Raw genomic sequence first — 14,224 nt, 5'->3', positions numbered from 1 at the left:
ATATATTTATAAGATAGACAGGAAGGACCACGAAAATTAAAAGATGGACTGGAAGAAACTTGACAATTAAAAGATAGACTAGAAGAAACTTGACAATTAAAAGATGGACTGGAAGAAACTCGACAATTAAAAGATGGACTGGAAGAAACGTGACAATTAAAAGATGGACTGGAAGAAACGTGACAATTAAAAGATGGACTGGAAGAAACTCGACAATTTAAAGATGGACTGGAAGAAACTCGACAATTAAAAGATGGACTGGAAGAAATTTGACAATTAAAAGATGGACTGGAAGAAACTCGACAATTTAAAGATGGACTGGAAGAAACTCGACAATTAAAAGATGGACTGGAAGAAATTTGACAATTAAAAGATGGACAGGAAGAAACTCGACAATTAAAAGATGGACTGGAAGAAACTCGACAATTAAAAGATGGACTGGAAGAAACTCGACAATTAAAAGATGGACTGGAAGAAACTCGACAATTAAAAGATGGACTGGAAGGACCACGACAACAGCGTGAATCGCGACAATGAAAAGATGGATATAAGGAACCTCTACACTTAAAAGCTGGTCTGAGACTGCTAGAACCTCAAAAGAAAATGACCAAAAGAACAGACCTATGCCCAGTACGGCTCTTACCCCACCAAACGTTACGCCCCCCCCCCCCCCTCCCACCCCACCCCGTGCCTCTCCTTCAATTGTCTTCTCTAGCCGGACGACACGTTTATTAATTTAGTCCCTGTTTGTCCTGTGGATTTGCCCGCCAGTACTCACTGTCCGCAAATATTTGGACTTGACACCCGGAAGTGGTCAATCGATGACGTAGGCCGACAGGAGGAAGGGGTGACGGGGATAGCTTCACCTTTGATCCGGCTATTGGAAACACGTCCCGTCTTCAATTGAAACTTGACTGCTGTTGGTTTTCTCGCTGACCTCTGGTCACTCGACTAGTTTTTTAAATCGAGTTTTTTTATTTTTTTATTTTTTATTTTACGTGAGTTGAGAGGAATGTTTATACAGTTGCATAGTGACAGAGGCGTAGCGACGGTGGGGGGGGGGGGGGGGGGGGAGTACATATGTCCCCGGGCGCCGACCTTAGGGGCCTAACACGGGTTGGAAAAATATATAATTAAAAGCTCATTTCAGCTGCAGTTTTGAATTATAAATATAAAAAAATATGTATGTACACACATACAGACATACATACATGCAATAATACACACACACACACACACATATATATATATATATATATATATATATATATATATATATATATATATACACACAAATTATATATATATATATATATATATATATATATATATATATATATATATATATATATATATATATATATATATATATATATATATATATAAACAAATTATATATATATATATATATATATATATATATATATATATATATATATATATATATATATATATATATATTACCGTGATGTTGGGTCTTAAAAATGTGGGATACCAGAGCCGGTGTCGCAATGCTGAGTTGAATGAACATTTAAAAATTGTATTTTATTTTGTTAACAAATATCGGATGGAAACTGGAGAATCTAATTACCGCCTGAATCATTTACATCGATATCCAAAGGACGCGTTGAGTTTCTAATTAAGTCGCCTTGTGGATACCGTCACGTTATCTGCTGTGTGGGTTAATCGCTTTTAATATCTCAGGTAATCTTAGTTGTCAGGGGGTCTCAAGGTGTGGGGATCAGGGTTCGGAGGTTTTAATATCTCATGTGATCTTAGGGGGGTCTAAAGGTGAGGGGATCAGGGGTCGGAGGTTTTATATCTCAGGTGATCTTAGGGGGGTCTCAAGGTGTGAGGATCGGGGGTCGAAGTTTTAATATCTCAGGTGATCTTAGGGGGGTCTCAAGGTGTGGGGATCAGGGGTCGGAGTTTTAATATCTCAGGTGATCTTAGGGGGGTCTCAAGGTGTGGGGATCAGGGGTCGGAGGTTTTAATATATAATGGGGAAAAGTTTGAAAAGTTTCGTATTGATGGTCTTTCTGAGACGTACGTCTAATTGACGTATAGATGGTCTAATTAAGACGTCTAATTGAAGAAGTGTGATGTTCTAATTGAGACGTCTAATGGTCGAAATTTGATAGTCTATTTGAGACTTCTTTTGATGGTCAATTCGAGATGTTTAGTGAATGAATGCAACAAAAACAGACATTGTGTCGTCAGTAGAGCAAACTGTCATCATGTAGGTGTGAAACTTCGCCTGGCTTAAAATAAGAACTGCTGGTTCTGATTTTAGAAATAGCTCAAATAAAAATTCTTTCGTTTTGTTTTTTACTATTTGAAAGATAAGTTGTAGATCTATATCACGTGATATCCATACTCCGGTGTCAATGGCTTATCTCATCACATTTGGTCGACCCAGTACGTGAAAGTTAAGGACAAATAGATAACTTAATGTATATATATATATATATATATATATATATATATATATATATATATATATATATATATATGTGTGTGTGTGTGTGTGTATGCGTACGTGTGTATGTATAAATATATTCTTATATAGTCTATAATTATTATCTATTTATAATATATATATATAAATATATATATATATATATATATATATATATATATATATATATATATATATATATATATATATATGTGTGTGTGTGTGTGTACATGCCTGTTACATGTCTATTACATGTTAACCAACCACACACATCCACACAGCCGTGTGGGCGTGTGTTCACTGGGTCACGTGGTAGCTACAGGTCACGTGTCTGTCTGTCCCCCAATTAGACGTCTAGAGTTATAAATAATTGATTACATTAGCTACCATTGTTTCTTGGAAGCTGCTTTTGAAAAAGTGAGCACTGGTTGGATTAGGTTTTTTTCCACAGTTCGATTCTGATCTGGTTGTATGTGGGACGGGGGTGTGGGGGGTGGTGGGGGGTCGACTTTGTTAAGGTTAGGTTGGGTTAAAGTAACGCTTGGTGCTTTACGGTGAGTGGTGTGTTGTAAGTACAGTTTCTGTGGGTGTTTTAAGCCGTATTTGGTGACTTAATTATAGTGTGGTGTCTTAATTAGTGTGTATTGCCACATTAACGAAGGGTTTCTTAATTAAAGATAGGGGCCCCATTAAATAAAAGGTGTCTTAGTTAGGGATTCTTTATGTAACAAAGGGTTGCCTTATATAACGAAGTTTACCTTAAGTAGCGAGGGGATCGTTATTAAATGTGTGTGCGATTTGATCTATATATGATTAGCGCCAGAATTATATTGTTAATTATTTGTTAAGAATACGATATGTTGTAATAATCTTAATTAGCTACATCTACATCGCTTTCTTACACTCTGCTAACTAGTTTTACAAACCCTGTTATCTAATTAATAAGCTCGCGTTAAATAATTATAAAGGGGAATAGACATAAAGCCCTTTTAGAATTTTACTCTTTTTCACTTTCTAGATATATAGAATTTAAACGGCGATCACTCTATCACACTCTAGAAAAATTTCAAAAAGCTAAACTCCAGCAATACCACACTCTTGCTACACTAAGGAGTCACTAAAGACGCCACTACTACCCTTTTATGGAGTCACACCCCTACCCCCTCACACAAGACGCCACCCCTACCCCCTCACACAAGACACCACCCCTACCCCCCTCACACAAGACGCCACCCCTACCCCCTCACACAAGACTCCACCCCTACCCCCTCACACAAGACGACACCCCTACCCCCTCACACAAGACGCCACCCCTACCCCCTCACACAAGACTCCACCCCTACCCCCTCACACAAGAAGCCCACCTACCCCCTCACACAAAACGCCACCCCTACCCCCTCACACAAGACGCCACCCCTACCCCCCTCACACAAGACGGCCCCCCCTACCCCCTCACACAAGACGCCACCCCTACCTCTCTCACACAAGACTCCACCCCTACCCCCTCACACAAGACGCCACCCCTACCCCCCTCACACAAGACGCCACCCCTACCACCTCACACAAGACGCCACCCCTACCCCCTCACACAAGACGACACCCCTACCCCCTCACACAAGACGCCACCCCTACCCCCTCACACAAGACGACACCCCTACCCCCTCACACAAGACGCCACCTCTACCCCCTTATACAAGACGACACCCCTACCCCCTCACACAAGACGCCACCCCTACCCCTCACACACGACGACATCTCTACCCCCTCACACAAGACGACATCCCTACCACCTCACACAAGACGCCACCCCTACCTCTCTCACACAAGACTCCACCCCTACCCCCTCACACAAGACGCCACCCCTACCCCCCTCACACAAGACGCCACCCCTACCACCTCACACAAGACGCCACCCCTACCCCCTCACACAAGACGACACCCCTAGCCCCTCACACAAGACGCCACCCCTACCCCCTCACACAAGACGACACCCCTACCCCCTCACACAAGACGCCACCCCTACCCCCCTCACATAAGACGCCACCCCCACCCCCTCACACAAGACTCCACCCCTACCCCCCTCACCCAAGACTCCACCCCTACCCCCTCACACAAGACGCCACCCCCCACCCCCTCACACAAGACGCCACCCCTACCCCCTCACACAAGACTCCATCCCTACCCCCTCACACAAGACGCCACCCCTACCCCCTCACACAAGAAACCACCCCCTACCCTCTCACACAAGACGCCACCCCCTACGCCCTCACACAAGACGACACCCCTACCTCCTCACACAAGACGACACCTCTACCCCCTTATACAAGACAACACCCCTACCCCCTCACACAAGACGCCACCCCTACCCCCCTCACACAAGACGACACCCCTACCCCCTCACACAAGACGCCACCTCTACCCCCTTATACAAGACGACACCCCTACCCCCTCACACAAGACGCCACCCCTACCCCCTCACACAAGACGCCACCCCTACCCCCTCACACAATACGACACCCCTACCCCCTCACACAAGACGCCACCTCTACCCCCTTATACAAGACGACACCCCTACCCCCTCACACAAGACGACACCCCTACCCCCTCACACAAGACGCCACCCCTACCCCCTCACACAAGACGCCACCCCTACCCCCTCACACAAGACGACACCCCTACCCCCTCACACAAGACGCCACCCCTACCCCCCTCACACAAGACGACACCCCTACCCCCTCACACAAGACGCCACCCCTACCCCCTCACACAAGACACCACCACTACCCCCCCACACAAGACGCCACCCCTACCCCCTCACACAAGACGCCACCCCTACCCCCTCACACAAGACTCCATCCCTACCCCCTCACACAAGACGCCACCCCTACCCCCTCACACAAGAAACCACCCCTACCCCCCCCCCCCCACACAAGACGACACCCCTACCCTCTCACACAAGACGCCACCCCTACCCCCTCACACAAGACGCCACCCCAACCCCCTTACACAAGACGACACCCCTACCCCCTAACACAAGACGCCACCCCTACCCCCTCACACAAGACGCCACCCCTACCCCCTCACACAAGACGCCACCCCTACCCCCCACACACAAGACTCCACCCCTACCCCCTCACACAAGACGCCACCCCTACCCCCTCACACAAGACGCCACCCCTACCCCCTCACAGACGCCACCCCTACCCCCTCACACAAGACGCCACCCCTACCCCCTCACACAAGACGCCACCCCTACCCCCTCACACAAGACGCCACCCCTACCACCTCACACAAGACGCCAACCCCTACCCCCTCACACAAGACGACACCCCTACCCCCTCACACAAGACGCCACCCCTACCCCCCCCCCCCCACACAAGACGCCACCCCTACCCTCCTCTCTCACACAAGACGCCACCCCTACCCCCTCACACAAGACGCCACCCCTACCCCCTCACACAAGACGCCACCCCTACCCCCTAACACAAGACGCCACCCCTACCCCCCCACACAAGACGCCACCCCTACCCCCACACACAAGACTCCACCCCTACCCCCTCACACAAGACGACACCCCTACCCTCCTCTCTCACACAAGACGCCACCCCTACCCTCCTCTCTCCCCACAAGACTCCACCCCTACCCCCTCACACAAGACGCCACCCCTACCCCCTCACACAAGACTCCACCCCTACCCGCACACAAGACGCCACCCCTACCCCCTCACAAGACTCCACCCCTACCCCCTCACACAAGACGCCACCCCTACCCCCTCACACAAGACGCCACCCCTACCCCCTCACACAAAAGACACCCCTACCCTCCTCTCTACCCACAAGACCACACCCCTACCCCCATCACACAAGACGACACCCCTACCCCCTCACACAAGACGCCACCCCTACCCCCTCACACAAGACGCCACCCCTACCCCCTCACACAAAAGACACCCCTACCCTCCTCTCTACCAACAAGACGCCACCCCTACCCCCTCACACAAGACGCCACCCCTACCCCCTCACACAAGACGACACCCCTACCTCCCCACACAAGACAACACCCCTACCCCCTCACACAAGACGCCACCCCTACCCCCTCACACAAAAGACACCCCTACCCTCCTCTCTACCCACAAGACGCCACCCCTACCCCCTCACACAAGACGCCACCCCCTACCCCCTCACACAAGACGCCACCCCTACCCCCTCACACAAAAGACACCCCTACCCTCCTCTCTCCCCACAAGACGCCACCCCTACCCCCTCACACAAGACTCCACCCCTACTATAACCTGGGATCATGCCAAAAGATGCCACCCTTTGCTCTCAGATCATGCAAGCCGCCAAAGACAACGCCCCCTCCGTTCTCTAGGTGTTATTCTCAACTTCCCCATTCACTTTGTGCATGACCTTTGTTTTCCCTCAGGGGGAAGGGTGGGTATTTTTTCCCCGGGAGTGCCGGGTGCCCTAACACCGCTCCACGCTTGATGCAGTCATTTCTTATGCATGACTTCATTCATAAAGAGACGGGCCAGTAAATGTACGAACTGGGTTCGATTCACCGGAAAACGGACAGATTTTTTTCATTTTTTCTACACGCACCAGTCATGAAACACCCAACACTGCTTGTGTAGGTCTTGTACAATACTTGACAGCCTGCATTATTTATAAAGATGAAAAAATTTTAGAAAAAAAAAAAAGAGAACTATGCCGAAAGATTTTTTAGTCTGAGTAGATCCGAGCATGCATCCATAAACAGGAAAAGGGTTTTACGGACTAAAGGTCAACTAGTCCAGCTATAAAAACAGAATTACATTATCGCTGTTTGCGTTACGCGGGTCAAACTATTGATAAAAATGGCAACGAAAAAAATGAGGATAATACTATTTGAAAATAGAGAGTGGTTTTTTAGTGTAAGTAATTTTTTTTATTTGAGAAAAATCCTTGAAAGTTATATTAATAGCATCAATTGTGCTATGATGCTGATATTATAACAATATTTTTTTCCTTAATCGATGTTTTTATGGCGAAGTGATGGAATTGACTTTTTTTTTATGCAGGGGTGGACTGGCCCGCCTGTCTATCGAAAAAATCTTGGTGGGCCCCCATGGAAAAAATCCAGGGTGGGCCCCCATGGAAAAAATCCAGGGTGGGCCCCCATGAAAAAAATCCAGGGTGGGCCCACATAAAAAAAATCCAGGGTGGGCCCCCATGGAAAAAATCCAGGGTGGGCCCCCATGAAAAAAATCCAGGGTGGGCCCACATGGAAAAAATCCAGGGTGGGCCCCCATGGAAAAAATCCAGGGTGGGCCCCCATGAAAAAAAATCCAGGGTGGGCCCCCATGGAAAAAATCCAGGGTGGGCCCCCATGAAAAAAATCCAGGGTGGGCCCACATGGAAAAAATCCAGGGTGGGGCCCCCATGGAAAAAATCCAGGGTGGGCCCCCATGAAAAAAATCCAGGGTGGGCCCCCATGAAAAAAAATCCAGGGTGGGCCCCCATGAAAAAAATCCAGGGTGGGCCCCCATGAAAAAATACCGGTGGGACCCCAAGAACGGTGATGTAATAGTCTTATTAGTGTTAAGATTTTTTTTTTTAAATTCGTTGGCAATGCTCCATTTTACCATTTCCATTCATTCATTCCAACGAGTAAAATTTAGGGTTTGATGGAGAAACAAAAGGGTACATTGAAAATTTGAAATTGGGGTTGAAGGCACATTTAACATCTTTAAGTCCTATGGGTGAATCCTTGTTTTAGTTATCTCCGTGTACAGACCAGGTGTGTAGAAGAATACTGAGTTCACTCAGTTATAATGGGTACCTGGCATAAGTGGACGAAATAAATGGCTATCAGGCGCTACAGCACTATACCTGTATATGTCTTGTATATACCTCCACAATCTAAACTCACATGTCCAGTAAAGTCATATAAACAACCACGGAAATCACAGTCACCCAGAGTCATTTCTACAACGTAATTATCTCCCATATGTGCTCATACCTCCCCCATCCCGCTAATCTCTTATATATTAAATCCGTCAAACAATCTTGTCTAATTTTAACGTTTCACCAGTTTAACAGCCCCTGGTCAAGCCCTTATCAAACAACTCACCTTGCCATTAACTCAGGTTTGTTGGTGCTCTCGGGAGTCCGCGCACTTTCCACCACTAAAACCAAATCTCGTCTCACCTAACTTTTTCACTGGCCGAGACTAGAGTTGAGGCTTTTAATCTAACGTCGTAAAAAAACCACGGTGAATCAAAGTAACAGCCAGGCAGATGTTACGAGGGTGTAAAACCCGCTGCTGGTAGGGGTGTTGGTGTGGAATAAAGATGAAGGGGGGTGTCGTTTTTTTTTTTTGGTGAATGGTCAATTTAGGTCAATTTTTATTCAGATAAATACATTTCATCACTTGGTTCCTTAGTGTTATAGCTTATAAGAGAATATTCATTTACAGTACTTGTATGTACTTTACATAATAACCGACGCGTCGATTGAACGGTTAAGTAAAAGATGTGTTTTTTTTTACGATGATTTACATTTAGGTTTGAATGGGGTCCTAAAGACGTGAAGTCTGCCGGTTGATCTACGGTCGCAAAACGCCGGCCGTGGCTGTTTCCGGTTTCTGATGTTGTGTCTTGTCGACCCGGTTCTCTTATACGTCCGCGCACGCCAACGCACGTGTGGACTGACGCCCCTTACCCCCTTTACCCCCCCCCCCCCCCCAACCGCTGATGTCGTGAGTATCGAGACTGTAGTACTCTTGACTTCGGGCTGTCTGAACTTTGATGTGCACAGCGTCCATTAGAAAATACCCCCACCCTCCTCTTCTCTTCTTACCATACCTCTTTCCATTAGCCTCTTCCCTCCATCACACACAACCTCCCCCCCCCCCCCCCCACTTTAATTCACTGCCAAGGAAACTTAAACTTGAGCACTCAGTTAAAACGACAGTACGTTCCCCTTCACGCTTTGGGCCCTATTAAAGTGTCGCCTTGCACATATTGCAATCCCGGTTCAGGGTTTTCCCGTTTATAGCCAGTTTCGACTTTCTCAGTCACGACCGATAACTGAGGCAATCACGAACGATAACCGTCGTGGGAGGAAAAAAGAGTTTTGTTAGAACATTTTCACATTAAAGAAATTACTTTTTTTTTTACTGGGGATTTAAAACTGAGGGTTTTCTAGGCCAAGCCTGATTTAGGTCAAGTTGCTTAAAGGATGAAAAAAATATATTTTCAACAATTGTAAAACAAAATGTTTTTAAAATACAAACTAAGAGAAATGGATTTCAGTGGTAAGATGTTAAGGGGGGTGGGGGTGGGGGAGAATGATAATTAACCGGCTTTGTTTTGTAAAAAATACAAATCTTTTTCTTTCTTCTTTTATTTTGTTATTAGCTTAACTTTAGCTCAGTGCGATGCGTTGAAAAGAAAAATTATACATTCAAGGTTAATGATGGAAAATAAGCTCAAGAAATATCCGCTAAACAAAGTTCGAACCTTGACAAAGAAAGAAAAAAAAGGGGCGGTGGATTTTGATGGTGATGATGACTAGATGGTACGCTAAAAACACAATGACAACACCCAAACAGTGGGATTTTACGTCGATAATGGGATTTTATGACAACATACCCCCCCCCCCCCCCGCCTGATTCAACAAAACCTCTGTTTCCCCCCTTCTCTTTCTCTCCTTGTCGCTAAACCCTCACTCCTTCCATATCTCTCTCTTCCAACAAACCCTCTCCTCTAGTACCTCCCTATCTCCCACTCTTTCACCAAACCTCCGTTTTCTCCATCCTCCCTCTCTTCCTCCTCCTCCCTCCCCCCCCCCCCACCAACACCCACCCACCCCCCCCCCCCCCCCCACACACACACACTCCTACATGTCTCAACATTCTGTCAAGTTTTTATTAACCTTCATCATATCATTTTTTTTTCCCACAGCAATGTCTTTTTTTTTTTGGACATGCAATAAAGATGCCGGTACATCTTCCGGCTCACGGCTGAGATCCTAACGATCCCTGGGATGTATACCTCTCCCCCCCCCCCCCCCCCCCCACATCCCATCAGACATGCTATTCTTGATGCCAGCGTTGCAGCAAATCTTCACTTGTTCACAGATGGCAAGATTTCCCTTTTAAATCCGCAGATTTTTCTGGTGTCTGTTTATTAAAAGATTTAAACGGGCGATTCTCAAACCGTTTTCTTTACTTACATTTTCAATTCGCAGAATGGCAATTAACTTTGAAAGTTCTCAAATCACGTATATTAAAGCAGCAAAGTTCTTAAAATGTGTAAATCATTTACAAGAAATTCCATGAAATTATAAAGCATTCTATAGAAAGCCCATGAAATGTGTAAATCATTCACAAGAAATCCCATGAAAGTTATTAATCATTCACTAGAAAATCCATGATATTTATAAATTATTCACTATTAAGCCCATGAAATGTATATATCATTCTCTAGAAAGCCCACGAAATGTATAAATCATCCACTAAAAAGCCCGTAAAATGTATCATTATTTACATTGAAAGTAATCAAAGCTTACATTGAATCGCTTATATTGAACGTGCTAAAAATGTTTTAGTTACCGAATCGATAGTTCATAAGTTTTAAAATACCGTATATAACCTAATCAAACTGTTCCTTGTACTTTCATGTTTGGCCTACTTAGCCGACTGTCCGGAAAGTCTCCGACCTCTTACCCTACATTCTGTGTACCGGTGTCCTTCTAATTAAGCCAGACTATGGGGGCAATTAGACAAAGTGAAAAAGAAAAGTCGACAACTTTTCAACTTTTCTTTCTTTCTCTTTCCCGTTTTTTAAGTGGAGAAAGGTTTTTTGTTCTCTGTGACTGTGTTGGACGTTCATAACTAATGCATGCCGCCATAACGTTGAGTCTTTCTGGTGGAACTGGATGTTATATGTTTGTCATATACATACATGCATACATACACGCATTACACACACAACCATCACATACATACAAATACACAGACAAGCTTCACACACACACACAAGATTCCCATACATACACTTACACGTATTATATATATAAAAAATCACATACATACACATACAATATCACACACACATACACACACAAGAATCACTTACATACACACACATACATACACAAGAATACAGACACATATACACGCAACATACACATACAAACACAAGCATCACATACATATACATACACACATCACATATACTACAAGCATCATATACATCCACTTACGCGCAACACACATACTAACCTCACATACATAATGTATACATACACTCAACACACACCCATACAAGCATCACATACATACACATGCAAACACCACACACCCACACGTAAATGTATTTTAAACTGTAGCACTAAGTACCCCCCCCCCCCCTTCTAGCTGATTTCTTATTTTAGATCTTATATGTCACCTTTTTATTCTCTTTGCCCCATTTATTTGTACTAAAGTCGGTAAATGTCCTATTTTTGCTAAGTTTGTTGTATAAATATTTTATCACTTTGCCTTTTAGTAAATTTACTACTCTCAATTTTTCAAGTACGACCAAAGCTTATTTTAGTAACGGGTGTTATAGTTTCATCGAAAACTATTTTAGTAAAAGCTAAAATGGAGTAATACTAACGCTATTTAAATAATCGGTGTAATTCTGATAGTTTTATTGTCAAACTGATTTTAGAAACCATTTGATACTATCGTTTCAACTATTTTGTATCAAATCAGTAGTTTTGTTATCTTTTAGAATTTTTTTTGTTAAATAGTTAAATTGCTTGCCTGTATTTTTTAACAATATTAATAGGTTGCATTATGCTCCCAATATCTGTGTACTTAGTTGAACCTTTAACTTCGTTGCCGCTTAAGTTTTAGGCAATAGTTGTGTGATATACTTATGCTCTGTGTGGCTGCGATATATATGTATGCTTTATATAAGTGGCTCTTTACTTGGGTTCGATCGAGCCCTAGGGGTTCGGTGAGTCAGTCTCATGGGTTCGGCAGAAGTCAAGACACCTCCAAGACATAAGATTAACTTTGGATTTTATCAGTGCGGATTATAGAATTTTTAAAAAGGGTTTGTTGAAATGCACATATGAAACTGGTGGGGGTTTGGTACTTCCATAAAGGTTAAGAACCACTGCTTTATATGGCTGAGATATAATTGTATGATCTATGTGGTTGTGATGGATGTGTAGGTCCCATATGGCTGTGATATAATTGTATTCTTTATAGTTTATATGGTGATAACTGTGTATGTCCTATATAGCTGTAGAAATCTTGAATAACCTGTATGGCTTCGGTTATATTTGTATGCTCTGTAATGCTGTGATGTAATTGCATGCTCTATATGGCTGTGATATATGTGGACGCTCTGAACAACCATTATATATTTGTATTCCCTGTATGGCTAAGATATATTTGTATTCCCTGTATGGCTAAGATATATTTGTATTCCCTGTATGGCTAAGATATATTTGTATTCCCTGTATGGCTAAGATATATTTGTATTCCTTGTATGGCTAAGATATATTTGTATTCCTTGTATGGCTAAGATATATTTGTATTCCTTGTATGGCTAAGATATATTTGTATTCCTTGTATGGCTAAAATATATTTGTATTCCCTGTATGGCTAAGATATATTTGTATTCCCTGTATGGCTAAGATATATTTGTATTCCTTGTATGGCTAAGATATATTTGTATTCCTTGTATGGCTAAGATATATTTGTATTCCCTGTATGGCTAAGATATATTTGTATTCCCTGTATGGCTAAGATATATTTGTATTCCTTGTATGGCTAAGATATATTTGTATTCCTTGTATGGCTAAGATATATTTGTATTCCCTGTATGGCTAAGATATATTTGTATTCCCTGTATGGCTAAGATATATTTGTATTCCTTGTATGGCTAAGATATATTTGTATTCCTTGTATGGCTAAGATATATTTGTATTCCCTGTATGGCTAAGATATATTTGTATTCCCTGTATGGCTAAGATATATTTGTATTCCTTGTATGGCTAAGATATATTTGTATTCCTTGTATGGCTAAGATATATTTGTATTCCCTGTATGGCTAAGATATATTTGTATTCCTTGTATGGCTAAGATATATTTGTATTCCCTGTATGGCTAAGATATATTTGTATTCCTTGTATGGCTAAGATATATTTGTATTCCTTGTATGGCTAAGATATATTTGTATTCCGTGTATGGCTAAGATATATTTGTATTCCCTGTATGGCTAAGATATATTTGTATTCCCTGTATGGCTAAGATGTACATGAACGCACTACACGGCTGACCGGTGTCATATTAAAAAACGTTCTTCTCTCGTGTCTTGCCTAGCCATGTTGAAAACAATCTATTACGTGAAATCGTGCCTGCCGGTGTTGAGTGAAAAGAGGTACCCCCAACACAATTTCATAAGAATTTTTTTTCCCTCCCTACAAACTGCCCTTGGTTAAAATTGCAATTTTAAACCTCATCTCAAGATTCCCTCGTTTACGGGGTTTTTTTTTCGTCGTTCTTTCTTATATTTTTCATTCACTTTCTTTTTCCTTATCTATTTTTATGTTCAATATTTTAATTCCCCCTTTTTTTGTGTTGTGGATTCAAGGAGACATTTTTGTGAGGGGTGTGGGGGGGGGGGGGGGAGATTTGGTGGAGGTGGGGGTACATTGGATAATGTCCAGGATAATTCTCCTTGTTCTAGAAACTCTTTTAGTCTAGAACTTCAAATACAAACAA

This window comes from Physella acuta, unplaced genomic scaffold (assembly GCF_028476545.2).
Source record: "Physella acuta isolate Inbredline_101_S28 unplaced genomic scaffold, ASM2847654v3 ptg000231l, whole genome shotgun sequence".
Classification (NCBI taxonomy): domain Eukaryota; kingdom Metazoa; phylum Mollusca; class Gastropoda; family Physidae; genus Physella; species Physella acuta.
Note: the sequence above shows the minus strand (reverse complement) of the source record.